This window comes from Notolepis coatsorum (genome assembly GCF_963971535.1).
Source record: "Notolepis coatsorum genome assembly, chromosome: 1".
In the NCBI taxonomy this organism is placed as follows: Eukaryota; Metazoa; Chordata; class Actinopteri; order Aulopiformes; family Paralepididae; genus Notolepis; species Notolepis coatsorum.
The window spans coordinates 173,691,165-173,707,454 of record NC_140165.1 but is presented as its reverse complement, the minus strand read 5'-3'; positions in this window follow the sequence as shown (position 1 = coordinate 173,707,454).

Here is a 16,290-nt window from a genome sequence, read left to right as displayed (position 1 = left end):
GAGACCATCACCTACATGCTCCACAGAGCCTAGACACACCTGGAGAGACCATCACCTACATGCTCCACAGAGCTACACACACCTGGAGAGACCATCACCTACATGCTCCACAGAGTCTACACACACCTGGAGAGACCATCACCTACATGCTCCACAGGGCCTAGACACACCTGGAGAGACCATCACCTACATGCTCCACAGGGCCTACACACACCTGGAGAGACCATCACCTACATGCTCCACAGGGCCTACACACACCTGGAGAGACCATCACCTACATGCTCCACAGGGCCTACACACACCTGGAGAGACCATCACCTACATGCTCCACAGGGCCTATACACACCTGGAGAGACCATCACCTACATGCTCCACAGGGCCTACACACACCTGGAGAGACCATCACCTACATGCTCCACAGAGCTACACACACCTGGAGAGACCATCACCTACATGCTCCACAGAGCTACACACACCTGGAGAGACCATCACCTACATGCTCCACAGAGCTACACACACCTGGAGAGACCATCACCTACATGCTCCACAGAGCTACACACACCTGGAGAGACCATCACCTACATGCTCCACAGAGCCTACACACACCTGGAGAGGCCATCACCTACATGCTCCACAGAGCTACACACACCTGGAGGGACTGCACGGCACAGGGAGAATCATGTTATTTGATTTCTCCAGAGCCTTTAGTACTATCCAGCCTCTGCGGCTCGTGGAGAAGCTGAGGGCGATGCGACTAGACCACAGCCAGGTTGCCTGGATCAAGGAATGCCTCGCCAACGGACCACAGTATGTCTCACTGCAGGGTTCTACTGCTGCAGACCTTTTAGGCTACAAACATGCCATTTCCTCTACTACTAACAAGACAAGATTAACATCACAAGACACACAAAGACACCATTATAGTTTTATTTGAAAATGAACAAAAGCGCCGTGGCAAATGATCCTGTGCCACTGTGAAATAATGAGGCCTACAGTAATAAAACATTTTGTTGTAGGCCTACAGTAGGCTACTTCCCTGAGTAGGAGATTTCTTTTCATTCAAATAATAATAATTAGCCTGCAGTACCTACTTGCCTGAGTAGGCTAGTATATTTCTTTACATTCAATTAACAATTGCAGTTACAAGACGAAATATCCGCCGAGCGTCATTTGACAAGCCGTTCCGACGAGTGACCACGTCCGCTTGTAAACAGTCCTGGATTTTGAAGCTACCGGACCGACAAGGTCTATATGTACCATTTGTAAGGGAGCCTCTGCTCTTTTATCAGGGTTTCTATTTGTTGTTTGTGTACATTTTTACCTGAACACATATCTTACACTCTTGAACGGGTCTATCTGTCTTGCCCTTTATCTCCATACCTTCAACGAATTATTTTTACTTAATGACATCATCATAGTTACAATGGCCTAGTATCTCATGCCACACCTGTATGTCGTGACAAGTGTTACATTTGTCACTGTTGTCACCATCGGTATGCAAATAACACAGTCTGTCATACACATGAATGTCAAACCTTCTACCATCTTGATGTATTAACCCTTATGTGGTGTTAGGGTCTCCAGCAGCCCGTTTCAAGGTTATAATATGTAATAACTACCATGTAGTTGATTTTATTAGAACAAGGCTTTATTAGGGCGGTTAGGTGGCCGAGCGGAGATTGCGTTCGTCACCAACCCCGGAGCTGTGAGCTGGATTCGCCTGTTCGAATCCAGCTCACAGCTCCGGGGTTGTCACCAGCTTGGCTGGCCGTTCACACTGATACAATTGGCTGTATTAGAGGGTGGGAGAAGCTGGCGGGGTGGGTCCGGGTCGTTGTAAACAGCGACTCCTACAGTTCGGTCGGGGCGCCTGCTAAGCGCGGATTGGACGTGAGGGGGATAGTGTGGTCCTCCCACACGCTACGCCCTCTCAATGAGAATCCCCGCTGCCAGGTGAAAAGAAGCGGTGATTGGCTGGACGTGTGTCGGAGGAAGCACGTGATAGCCTCCACTCTCCCAGATGATCTGACTGTGGGGGGTAAGTGCGCAGCGACCAGGAAGGGGACTGGGAATTGGCATACGACTAACATTGGGATGGGAGAAAATCGGAAGAAAATGGAGGGGGAAAAATATCAATAAAAAAAATAAAAAATAACAAGGCTTTATTATATCCTCCACAACACATATGTTTCACCATTTTGAAAAATCTGAAGGTATCTGCAGAAAAAAAGGTACGACTGTGGTGTTAGGGTCATTCTTGACCCGGCAAGGTAAAACTATACTATAAAAATACAAAATATAAATAAATAAAATAATAATAAATATACTAAACTTTTTTTCAGAAATTACATTCTAATATTGTTCTATTATAGTCAGAAAACATTATTATCTATGGGTTTCACATTTAGTATATTATGATTGAACAACCTCATTTTCATCTTAAAAATAAGGGACATGATGTGTCTCGGGGGCCATAAAATCAAATCACAATGGGATTATATGGTTATGAATGCATGTAATGTTAGTTAGGATGTAGTATTAACTATATTTAGTGATACTCCTTTCTTTTTAGTGGTCAGGACTGCGTTAGACCCCGGGTCAACATTGACCCGCTAACAACGGTCAGTGGTGCCAACCAACACAACATGAGGGTTAAAGCATCTTTTTCCTGCTGGAATACGGCCGCGGCCCCACTGGTGGTCGCTGCCTTCACTGAGACACGATGTCCTGGGGGCTATGGCGGCACGAACAACGCCTTCACTGAGACACGATGTCCTGGGGGCTATGGCGGCACGAACAACGCCTTCACTGAGACACGATGTCCTGGGGGCTATGGCGGCACGAACAACGCCTTCACTGAGACAAGATGTCCTGGGGGCTATGGCGGCACGAACAACGCCTTCACTGAGACACGATGTCCTGGGGGCTATGGCGGCACGAACAACGCCTTCCTCAGCGCTGCGGTGCGCCGTCGTCCTTCACTGTCGACCAGGGAAACGTCTGCGTCTCCTTTGCGTCGAGCGCCGCCGCTGCCCCAGTCCATCACCACGTCTGCCAACTCTACACAGCGGGTCTCTGGCTTCATCACCACATCTGCCAACTCTACACAGTGGGTCTCTGGCTTCATCACCACGTCTGCCAACTCTACACAGTGGGTCTCTGGCTTCATCACTGCGTCTGCCAACTCTACACAGTGGGTCTCTGGCTTCAACGTTGTGGAATGTTATTGACAAGGTGACTAGTACAATGGAACGTTATTGACAAGGTGACTAGTACAATGGAATGTTATTGACAAGGTGACTAGTACAATGGAATGTTATTGACAAGGTGACTAGTACAATGGAACGTTATTGACAAGGTGACTAGTACAATGGAACGTTATTGACAAGGTGACTAGTACAATGGAACGTTATTGACAAGGTGACTAGTACAATGGAATGTTATTGACAAGGTGACTAGTACAATGGAACGTTATTGACAAGGTGACTAGTACAATGGAACGTTATTGACAAGGTGACTAGTACAATGGAACGTTATTGACAAGGTGACTAGTACAATGGAATGTTATTGACAAGGTGACTAGTACAATGGAACGTTATTGACAAGGTGACTAGTACAATGGAATGTTATTGACAAGGTGACTAGTACAATGGAATGTTATTGACAAGGTGACTAGTACAATGGAACGTTATTGACAAGGTGACTAGTACAATCGAATGTTATTGACAAGGTGACTAGTACAATGGAATGTTATTGACAAGGTGACTAGTACAATGGAACGTTATTGACAAGGTGACTAGTACAATGGAACGTTATTGACAAGGTGACTAGTACAATGGAACGTTATTGACAAGGTGACTAGTACAATGGAACGTTATTGACAAGGTGACTAGTACAATGGAACGTTATTGACAAGGTGACTAGTACAATGGAATGTTATTGACAAGGTGACTAGTACAATGGGGGAAGGAATATCTATAATAATAATAATAATAATCTTTATTTATATAGCACCTTTCATACACGGAGTGCAGCTCAAAGTGCTTAACAGAGCAATGAAATAAAAACATTTTACAATAAAGCAAAAAAAAAGTAAAGAAGAAAAGCAGGATTTTAAGACCAGCAAATTAAGAAAATGGCTAAAAAGCATAAATGACAACAGGGATTTTAAAATCAGCTAAAAGCAAGAGTATAAAAATATGTCTTGAGCTGTGCTTTAAATCTCTGTCCACAGAGGCTGCCTGTTTTATATGTAGTGGGAGATTATTCCACGCCGTCGGCCCATAGAAACAAAAAGCTGCTTCGCCATATTTTTTATATTTCATTGTAGGCACCTGGAGCAGGTCCGCACTAGAGGACCTGAGGGGGGGCGGTTTGGAACATGTCTATGTAAGCAGTCACAGAGATAAGATGGTGCCAGACCATTAAGCGCTTTAAAAACAAGCAAAAGAATTTTAAAATCAATCCTAAAGACAACCGGGAGCCAATGCAGTGAAGCTAAAACTGGAGTAATATGTTCCCTCGTCTTAGTTCTAGTTAAAATTCTGGCTGCCGAATTTTGGACAAGTTGTAATCTGTCAGTTGTTTTCTTTGGAAGGCCAGAATAAAGTGCATTACAATAATCAAGCCGAGAGAAAACAAAAGCGTGGATTAGCGTTTTTGCATCATCCAGGGACACATAGGCTCTAATTCGTGCAATACTTCTAAGATGAAAGAAGGCAATCTTCGTGACATAATTAATGTGTGTATTAAAATTCAATTCAGAATCAATAATAACCCCCAGGTTCTTTACTGCAGTGTTATTTTCTACGTTCAGGTTACCCAGTCTACTTTTTATCAGTTATCTCTGCTCACTAGACCCCACTATGAGAACTTCTGTCTTATCCTCATTTAGCTTGAGAACATTCTCACTCATCCAGCCTTTTATGCTGGACAAACAGGTCAACAGCGGGTCTAGAGCACAGGGCTCGTCTGGAGCTACGGAGAGGTAAAGCTGGGTATCATCAGCATATAAATGGAAGTTAACTCTATGATTGGTAATATGACGCCACTTACCCTCTTACAGGTTATTCAAACCTCGGTGTCATCACACCTTGACTACTGCCCAGCAATCTGGTCCAGTGCAGCAAAAAAAGATCTTAATCGTAAATGGAACCACTGCCCTAACCCCTTACCTTAATAGAAACACAACAAATACATGTATTATTTATTATGCCCGTGATCGCTCACATAATCTCCAAACTTCAAACTTGTTTAAATTCAACTGACCTTATTCACATCACCGCCGCCATCTTTAATAGAGTTGAGGCCCGGGGGCGGGCCGGCCGGAAGAACCACATTAACTTCTGTTACAGCCGTTACACATCTCATTAAAGATAATGGCTCGTCTACCATCAGTATTATACATTATGACAAGAGGAAATGCTTTTCATGGCTCCTTCATGACTCACACACAGCTCCATTTTTTCATTATTTATTCATATTTAGTCATTATTTACTTAGATGGTTATGAATACATTTCAGTGAGCGGATGACTCATTCACTCCAATACACTTCAAAACACAAAGGGTACAGCGGTTCAAAGCAATCTGATCGCGAGTGTGTAATTATATCAGTAAATGGTAAATGGGCTGCATTTATATAACAGATTTTATACAACGTGCTTTACAACTTATGACTCACATTCACCCATTCACTCACACGTTCACCCATTCACTCACACATTCACACGTTCACTCACACGTTCACCCATTCACTCACACATTCACCCATTCACTCACACATTCACACGTTCACTCACACATTCACCCATTCACTCACACATTCACACGTTCACTCACACGTTCACCCATTCACTCACACGTTCACCCATTCACTCACACATTCACACGTTCACTCACACATTCACTCACACGTTCACACGTTCACTCACACATTCACCCATTCACTCACACATTCACCCATTCACTCACACATTCACCCATTCACTCACACATTCACACGTTCACTCACACATTCACACATTCACTCACACATTCACACATTCACACGTTCACCCATTCACTCACACATTCACTCACACATTCACTCACACATTCACCCATTCACTCACACATTCACTCACACATTCACTCACACATTCACCCATTCACTCACACATTCACTCACACATTCACTCACACATTCACCCATTCACTCACACATTCACCCATTCACTCACACATTCACACATTCACTCACACATTCACACATTCACTCACACATTCACACATTCACTCACACATTCACACATTCACACATTCACTCACACATTCACACATTCACACGTTCACCCATTCACTCACACATTCACCCATTCACTCACCCATTCACTCACACATTCACCCATTCACTCACACATTCACTCACACATTCATTCACACATTCACTCACACATTCACTCACACATTCACACATTCACTCACACATTCACACGTTCACTCACACATTCACACATTCACTCACACATTCACACGTTCACTCACACATTCACACATTCACTCACACATTCACACATTCACACATTCACTCACACATTCACACATTCACACATTCACACGTTCACACATTCACACATTCACACATTCACTCACACATTCACACGTTCACTCACACATTCACACATTCACACATTCACACATTCATTCACACGTTCACACATTCACACATTCACACATTCACTCACACATTCACACGTTCACTCACACATTCACACATTCACTCACACATTCACACGTTCACTCACACATTCACACATTCACACATTCACACATTCACACATTCACTCACACATTCACACATTCACACATTCACACATTCATTCACACGTTCACACATTCACACATTCACACATTCACACATTCACACATTCACACATTCACTCACACATTCACACATTCATTCACACGTTCACACATTCACACATTCACTCACACATTCACACATTCACACATTCACACATTCATTCACACGTTCACACATTCACCCATTCACTAAGGCTGAGCCCGAACGTTCGAACGTTCGAACGTTCGTTCGTTACGCTGACATTCGGACTTTAATTAATAGGTTCGAACGTTCGGTGAAAAATAAATAAATGATGCGCACGGGGTTGAGGTGATGTGAATGCGAGGCGCTCGGCTCAACCAGTATGGTCTGCCGGGCTGCAGCGGGATACTATTTCTCAACCAGAGCTCTATTTTGATTGACAGGCGATTCTGCCAATTACGTCACACCGCTTGCACCCGCCTCTGCTGTTACCACCAATCGGCAAGCCTCAACAGACTTACCGTAGCTACCGGGGAGCCGTAGTTAGCTCCCCGCCGAGGAAGTAATCGGTAACAAGGTTTCCGTAGGTGAACCTGCAGACGGATCATTAATGAATACCATCCTTTTTCGGCCACGGAGCGCGAGCTTCATGGCGGGAGGTGGTTGCGTTGGAAACAACAGCAGGCGCCCGTCCACCGTCTACCTCGGAACGGTGGTAGGGCGGACGGGCGGCAGGCGTGTTGGGAGCCCGGCTGTTCCGAGGTAGACGGTGGACGGGTCTGTTGAGCCGAGGCGTGCGCCTCTCCTCCCGGCTCCCCTCCCCGTCGACCAAGAGTGAATACCTGTTATTGAACGTGTAACACTAACTTTATAACGTTAATGCCACAAAACTAATGCATTTGTTTATCTAGCCCCTTACGTGACTGCAAGGGCTATTGTTTATCATACTTTGATTCAGTAGCTTGTTTATTTTCTTCTGAGTGCTTTGTTTAATTACATGTTTACATGAACAGCCACCACTGTAAACAACATGTTTTTCACCAATAGACTATGCAATGCCGCCCTCCGTAGGATCTATAATAATACAATAAAAAAAAAATTATTATTAAAAAAATTAAAAAAAAAATTTATTAAAAAAAAATTTATTAAAAATGTTTAAAAAACGAACGTTCGAACGTTCGTTCGATAAACCCTGGCGAATGTTCGAACACTAAAAACAGGGTTCGGGCTCAGCCTTACCATTCACACATTCACTCACACATTCACACATTCACTCACACATTCACCCATTCACTCACACGTTCACTCACACATTCACGCGTTCACTCACACATTCACACATTCACTCACACATTCACACATTCACTCACACATTCACACATTCACTCACACATTCACTCACACATTCACACATTCACATATTCACACATTCACTCACACATTCACACGTTCACTCACACATTCACACATTCACTCACACATTCACACATTCACTCACACATTCACACGTTCACACATTCACACATTCACACGTTCACTCACACATTCACACGTTCACACGTTCACACGCCCGAAGGTCTTGCTCAAGGACACTTGGACACAATGCCCGGGCGGAGCCGGAATCTAACCGGGAACTTTCTGATTACCAGACGTCCGCTATACCAGGTATGGACAGGGTCATAGTACAAAGACATAAATATATATATATATAATACGCAATCAAATGATATCTGAATATAGAAATTATGAGAACAGTTAAAAGTGTAAATAAAGGTGCAGATGAGGGTCTCTATGGTTATATTATATGTTACAATAAATATAGGCAATAAATAATCTTTGTTCAATTGTTCAGATGTTCAGATTGTTCAGATGTTATTCTATGATTAATATATTCTGCTGTGGATATATCCAATTCAACAATACAACAATTATCATCAAGGAAAATACCATCTTGTTTGCCTGATCTCACATAATTGCATTCGTCACACAGTTGATATGAGAGAGAGAGAGAGAGAGAGAGAGAGAGAGAGAGAGAGAGAGAGAGAGAGAGAGAGAGAGAGAGAGAGAGAGAGAGAGAGAGAGAGAGAGACACCATTCTGCTGTGAACTACATAGAGTTTGAACTAGACTAGACTGCAAACAGATGCTTGGAAAGCTGTCCATTCACAAGCTGTCTTGTCTGAATCAGAAACGGACGGTCTGGTGATATAAGGCTTGAGAGAAAATCAACACGGGTATGATAATCCTTTCAACATGGTTTCAGCTTGACTTGCATTGTTTTCTAGGTCCTGCTAGATAGACACTGTGTATAGGAAATATAATGTTTGTAATGTGTTGTTGTGCTGGAACCACTTTATCCAGAACGGCAACTCCGGTGGGAGAGGGGACACAGAGAATAGTGCTTGGTATTTATAAACATGTTAAGGCTGGCATCAGTACAGGTGATGTTCCATCCTTATAAAAGTTATAAATAAATGAAAAGTATTGAGAATGGTTTCTGAAAACAGAATAAGAAAATATACAAATAATTCGCTTCTTCTTGGAGAGACTCAGTACTGATCACCACCTGCAGAGCCTCCTTGGAGAGACTGAGTACTGATCAGCACCTGCAGAGCCTCCTTGGAGAGACTCAGTACTGATCACCACCTGTAGAGCCTCCTTGGAGAGACTCAGTACTGATCACCACCTGCAGAGCCTCCTTGGAGAGACTCAGTACTGATCACCACCTGCAGAGCCTCCTTGGAGAGACTGAGTACTGATCACCAGCTGCAGAGCCTCCTTGGAGAGACTGAGTACTGATCACCACCTGCAGAGCCTCCTTGGAGAGACTCAGTACTGATCACCACCTGTAGAGCCTCCTTGGAGAGACTCAGTACTGATCACCACCTGTAGAGCCTCCTTGGAGAGACTCAGTACTGATCACCACCTGTAGAGCCTCCTTGGAGAGACTCAGTACTGATCACCACCTGCAGAGCCTCCTTGGAGAGACTCAGTACTGATCACCACCTGTAGAGCCTCCTTGGAGAGACTCAGTACTGATCACCACCTGCAGAGCCTCCTTGGAGAGACTCAGTACTGATCACCACCTGCAGAGCCTCCTTGGAGAGACTCAGTACTGATCACCACCTGTAGAGCCTCCTTGGAGAGACTCAGTACTGATCACCACCTGCAGAGCCTCCTTGGAGAGACTGAGTACTGATCACCACCTGTAGAGCCTCCTTGGAGAGACTGAGTACTGATCACCACCTGTAGAGCCTCCTTGGAGAGACTCAGTACTGATCACCACCTGCAGAGCCTCCTTGGAGAGACTCAGTACTGATCACCACCTGTAGAGCCTCCTTGGAGAGACTCAGTACTGATCACCACCTGCAGAGCCTCCTTGTAGAGACTCAGTACTGATCACCACCTGTAGAGCCTCCTTGGAGAGACTGAGTACTGATCACCACCTGTAGAGCCTCCTTGGAGAGACTCAGTACTGATCACCACCTGCAGAGCCTCCTTGGAGAGACTGAGTACTGATCACCACCTGCAGAGCCTCCTTGGAGAGACTGAGTACTGATCACCACCTGCAGAGCCTCCTTGGAGAGACTCAGTACTGATCACCACCTGCAGAGCCTCCTTGGAGAGACTGAGTACTGATCACCACCTGCAGAGCCTCCTTGGAGAGACTCAGTACTGATCACCACCTGCAGAGCCTCCTTGTAGAGACTCAGTACTGATCACCACCTGCAGAGCCTCCTTGTAGAGACTCAGTACTGATCACCACCTGCAGAGCCTCCTTGGAGAGACTCAGTACTGATCACCACCTGCAGAGCCTCCTTGTAGAGACTCAGTACTGATCACCACCTGCAGAGCCTCCTTGGAGAGACTCAGTACTGATCACCACCTGCAGAGCCTCCTTGGAGAGACTCAGTACTGATCACCACCTGCAGAGCCTCCTTGGAGAGACTGAGTACTGATCACCACCTGCAGAGCCTCCTTGGAGAGACTCAGTACTGATCACCACCTGCAGAGCCTCCTTGGAGAGACTCAGTACTGATCACCACCTGCAGAGCCTCCTTGGAGAGACTCAGTACTGATCACCACCTGCAGAGCCTCCTTGTAGAGACTCAGTACTGATCACCACCTGCAGAGCCTCCTTGTAGAGACTCAGTACTGATCACCACCTGTAGAGCCTCCTTGTAGAGACTCAGTACTGATCACCACCTGCAGAGCCTCCTTGTAGAGACTCAGTACTGATCACCACCTGCAGAGCCTCCTTGTAGAGACTCAGTACTGATCACCACCTGCAGAGCCTCCTTGGAGAGACTCAGTACTGATCACCACCTGCAGAGCCTCCTTGGAGAGACTCAGTACTGATCACCACCTGCAGAGCCTTCTTGGAGAGACTCAGTACTGATCACCACCTGTAGAGCCTCCTTGGAGAGACTCAGTACTGATCACCACCTGCAGAGCCTCCTTGGAGAGACTGAGTACTGATCACCACCTGCAGAGCCTCCTTGGAGAGACTCAGTACTGATCACCACCTGCAGAGCCTCCTTGGAGAGACTCAGTACTGATCACCACCTGTAGAGCCTCCTTGGAGAGACTCAGTACTGATCACCACCTGTAGAGCCTCCTTGGAGAGACTCAGTACTGATCACCACCTGTAGAGCCTCCTTGGAGAGACTCAGTACTGATCACCACCTGCAGAGCCTCCTTGGAGAGACTCAGTACTGATCACCACCTGCAGAGCCTCCTTGGAGAGACTCAGTACTGATCACCACCTGCAGAGCCTCCTTGGAGAGACTGAGTACTGATCACCACCTGCAGAGCCTCCTTGGAGAGACTCAGTACTGATCACCACCTGCAGAGCCTCCTTGGAGAGACTGAGTACTGATCACCACCTGTAGAGCCTCCTTGGAGAGACTGAGTACTGATCACCACCTGCAGAGCCTCCTTGGAGAGACTCAGTACTGATCACCACCTGTAGAGCCTCCTTGGAGAGACTCAGTACTGATCACCACCTGTAGAGCCTCCTTGGAGAGACTCAGTACTGATCACCACCTGCAGAGCCTCCTTGGAGAGACTCAGTACTGATCACCACCTGTAGAGCCTCCTTGGAGAGACTCAGTACTGATCACCACCTGCAGAGCCTCCTTGGAGAGACTCAGTACTGATCACCACCTGCAGAGCCTCCTTGGAGAGACTCAGTACTGATCACCACCTGCAGAGCCTCCTTGGAGAGACTCAGTACTGATCACCACCTGCAGAGCCTCCTTGGAGAGACTGAGTACTGATCACCACCTGCAGAGCCTCCTTGGAGAGACTCAGTACTGATCACCACCTGCAGAGCCTCCTAGGAGAGACTCAGTACTGATCACCACCTGCAGAGCCTCCTTGGAGAGACTCGGTACTGATCACCACCTGCAGAGCCTCCTTGCCAGAGTGTACCTCACGTTCCCAGGCACCACCAACGCACGGAGCTGCTGGTGGGTTGAACTGAAACTTGATCCGTTCCTTGGCAAGTAGCTCCTGCAGCTGTGGCTCCACCGAGGCGAATGCCTCCCTCAGGTACCTCTCCGCACCACGGAAGTTCGTCCCGTGATCCGAGAGAATCTCAAAATGGGTGCCTCTCCGGGCGATGAATCGTCTCAAGGCCAAGAGGAAGGCATCCGTGTCGATGCTACTCAGCAGATCTAAGTGGACGCAGCCAGTGGTCAGACATTTAAAAATTACTCCCCAGCTGTTCTTGCTGCGCCGCCCAACCTTGATGGTATATGGCCCAGAGGAATGAAGGCTTTAAATCTTAACAGGTGGGTCAAAAAGGGACTTGATTTTGAGTGCTGCATACTTTTTTTTGCAAAGCTTAGCTTTATACTTTATACTTATAGCACATGCATTCTTTTGAAAGGTAACTTTCTGAAGTTTCTAAGGCAAAAAAGGATAATCACTTTTAGTGCTAATGGAATAGAGTAACAGAGTTTGAACTTGAACTTGTGTACTCACATTTCACCATCAAAGATGAAAATAAAAACAATTAAAATGTATATTCTCCATTGGTTCATTACAATTTACTCAAGCAAATGGGCCTTGTAGAAGTGGAGCAATCTTCCATTTACTTTTAGGCGAATTTTCTGAAAATATGGCTAGGGTTAACCTCTTAAGCCGGACAGGCCCGGCACAGGGCCTAGATTCATATCACGCCATGAATCGATCAATACAGAACGTATTAACCTCTTAAAGGAACACTCCAACATAATGCATAATGTAGGACCTACTCCCAGTGATGAAGCTAAGCTAGGCTAACGGTCCAGGCGTTCCCTAAGCCTAATGCATGCAGAGAGACGAAAAGGTATGTATCTTCTTGTCTAACTCCGGGAAGATGTTAAATAAACAAATGTCCAAAATGTTGGAGTGTTCCTTAAGCCCTAGCCAAGTTTCTGAAAATGTGCCTAAAAATACCCAAGTAAATGGAAGACTGCTCCACTTCTACAAGGTCCATTTGCATGTTTCTTCCTCTTCTTTTGACAGTGAATAAGACCATGCTATCATTGAACACACGTGAAAAGCCACAGAGCTCGTTCAGCACCTTCTTGAGATCAAGTGTACAAAAAACCTAAGCAAAGAATAAAGGGCAGATGATTTACAGTTTTTTTTTGTAGATACAGTACTGAATTTTGCCATCCGGACACATGCAATTCAAATATGAATATAGAATATAGAATATCAGGCCTATAAATTACCTTATTATGGCCATAGTCATACATCTATGGATCGGCCAAATCTCCTCTTTCCAGTTAAATCTGGATTTAGTACCACCAGGCGCCCGTTACAGGGCAGCAAGACTGTGAATGAAATCTACTGTATGTACAGTTACTTTTGTATAATGTCCATAGCACCGCCATTTTCACCAGATTGCGACCCGGTTTTTTGTAGACATTCACAGAAAGGTAAAGAGACAATATACGTTGGATTGTATGGCAATAACGTTCAGTTTGTTCGACCCGTGGGATATAATCACGAAAATAACATAATATAATTTTTCACGTTGGCTGGCTGGAGATTTGACAGTGACTGGTGTGAGCTGGGTAGTGTAGTTTTATGACATTTCGACATCCATCGACAGCCCTGGGTCCCCTCCTTCTTAGGACTACAACGATCTCATTATGGCATCATTCCCTCATGTCTAAATCCTCCGGTTTTCGATGCAATGCGCGGAGATTTCTATAACTCATACTTCGCTAATAACACTTAAAATCATTGGTAAACAAACATAGTGCTGAAAATATAGACTTGGCTGCTGTTTCGACAGGTTAGGCTCTTTACCTCTGGCTACATTTGAAAAGAAATGCAACATTAATTAACTCAATCAGCGCCAGGGGTCGGGGCGCCAGGGGGCCCCTAGAACGCCATCGCTTTAATCAATGGGGAGACTGCGAGATTTGCGAGTGCCTAAAATATATCTTATATTATAGCTATGGGTCTAATACACGCGTCGATTGTCGGTGAGTTTCTTCCAGTCAACATGCCACGAAACAGATGTTTTTTCATCCGTACAGTTCCGTTTTATACCGTTTTGAATATGAGTATAGTTTGGTGATTCTTAGTAATCCCAGGAAAAGACGCGATAATAGCGTTTTAGTGGAATACACTAAACACGTTTAAATTTTCCGCCTGATTATCGAATCTTCCTGAAATCAACGCTAGATTATCATTATTATCCTTCCTCGTGCATACATGAAATGGCCCCCCCCCCCCCCCCCCCCCCCCCACCGCAGCCAACGGAAAACAGCACAACACAGTCCAATATACAGCTTTGATTGCGGTAGAAAGAAATATCAGATCAACGCAAGATTTGATATATAGAGTCCTTACCTGGTCTCTGATGTAATGCAAAAAAAAATTATCCAATTATCTGATCGCCATTCCAAATACTGCTCGTGGAGGTCCATCCCACATTGTCCGGCATTGCATATGAAAGGGGGGGGGGGGGGGGGGGGGGGGGAGCATGTAGATGTAACGTTGTAAACGCTCGTCCTGCCCGAGTATTTAAACCCGCCCGCCGGCTCAGATCGGCCCAGAAAAGAAACGACACCATTTCTAATAGAGTGCAATACCAAATATTTTCTTTATTAACCTCTTAAGCCCGGAGCCCTATTTTCTGAAAATCCGCCTAAAATACACACCTAAGTTAATGGAATATTGCTCCACTTCTACAAGGTTCATTTGCATGTTCTTGGTATCTAGGGACATCTATGGACCTCAGTGAATGTATCCAGTGTCAGAAATATTGTCTATTACTAGGCTTGCTTAAATTGTGATGAAACAAAGGAGAATATGAATTATGATTTTTCTTTGCATCTTTGACGGTGAATAACACCATGCTAAAAATGACCAGACATGAAAACTGCCACTGATCTCGTTCAGTACCTTCTTGAGATCATGTGTACAAAAAAATCGAAGGAAATGAATAAAGGTAAGATGACTCAGCTACATACTGTACGCTCCTGAAACAGAATACGGCCAGTTGTACTAAAGGCATATTATGCAGTCTGTCAAGTTGGGCAATCAAACGAATAAACACACGGACAAAGATGAGCCCGTGGATGTGCCCACAAGCGCACACACACACACACACACACAACAAACTCCAGGGATGGCTGGCAGGGTGCCAGGTTAATTAATTTGCAGTGAAACAGGCACGCTGCCCACCGCTGGGAGGGAGGAACACATGCCACTGAGTGGTCGATTTCGCTGACTCTGCACGGCTGTCCGACCAGTGCGGCAGTGACGATGATGATGATGAAGAGGAGGGAGAGGAAGAGGTATGAGAGGCTCTCCAGGGGGGTTTCGCGTTCCACGCTCCTCATTGGTGCCGGGACACCTGGAGGACCCCTGATAGGCTCTGACCGAGGAAGGTAAGAACTTCCTCTTTCAATGTGATGTGAAAAGGGGAGGTCCCTTGGGCCTCTCGCCCATGCGCTTCATCCAATGAGAAGAAGCCGTACTTCAGGTCCCAGAGAGGCACGAGTAGAGTGTGGAGTGATTCAGCATCTCTCTCTCTGTTTCTGGGAAGCAGACGCAAGATTCAGTTAATTCAATTAGATTAGATTCGATTTGTTATTTGTCTCGAACATAGAAACATAAAACAAGAAAAAAAAATAAAGGTGCAGTACATACAGTTCAATAAGTGATTGAGAAGGAACAGGCGGAAGTAATTTTTTTTTTTTAACGTATCAAGCCCTGCCCCTTCCTTACAATATTTTACATTATAATACAAATACAAATCTTATAACAAATAATGAAAAACATATTAAAAAAATACAGTTTTTATATATATACAAATCCAAATGAGAAAAAAATATATATTAGGCAGTCACATTACTGCTCAAGTTCCTCTCTCTTATTTGTCCATAAGTGCTTGTTTTTAGCTGCCTTTAAATTGGTTGATATTATTGCTTAATTTTATACTCACATCCAGACCATTCCAGAGTGATACCCCACA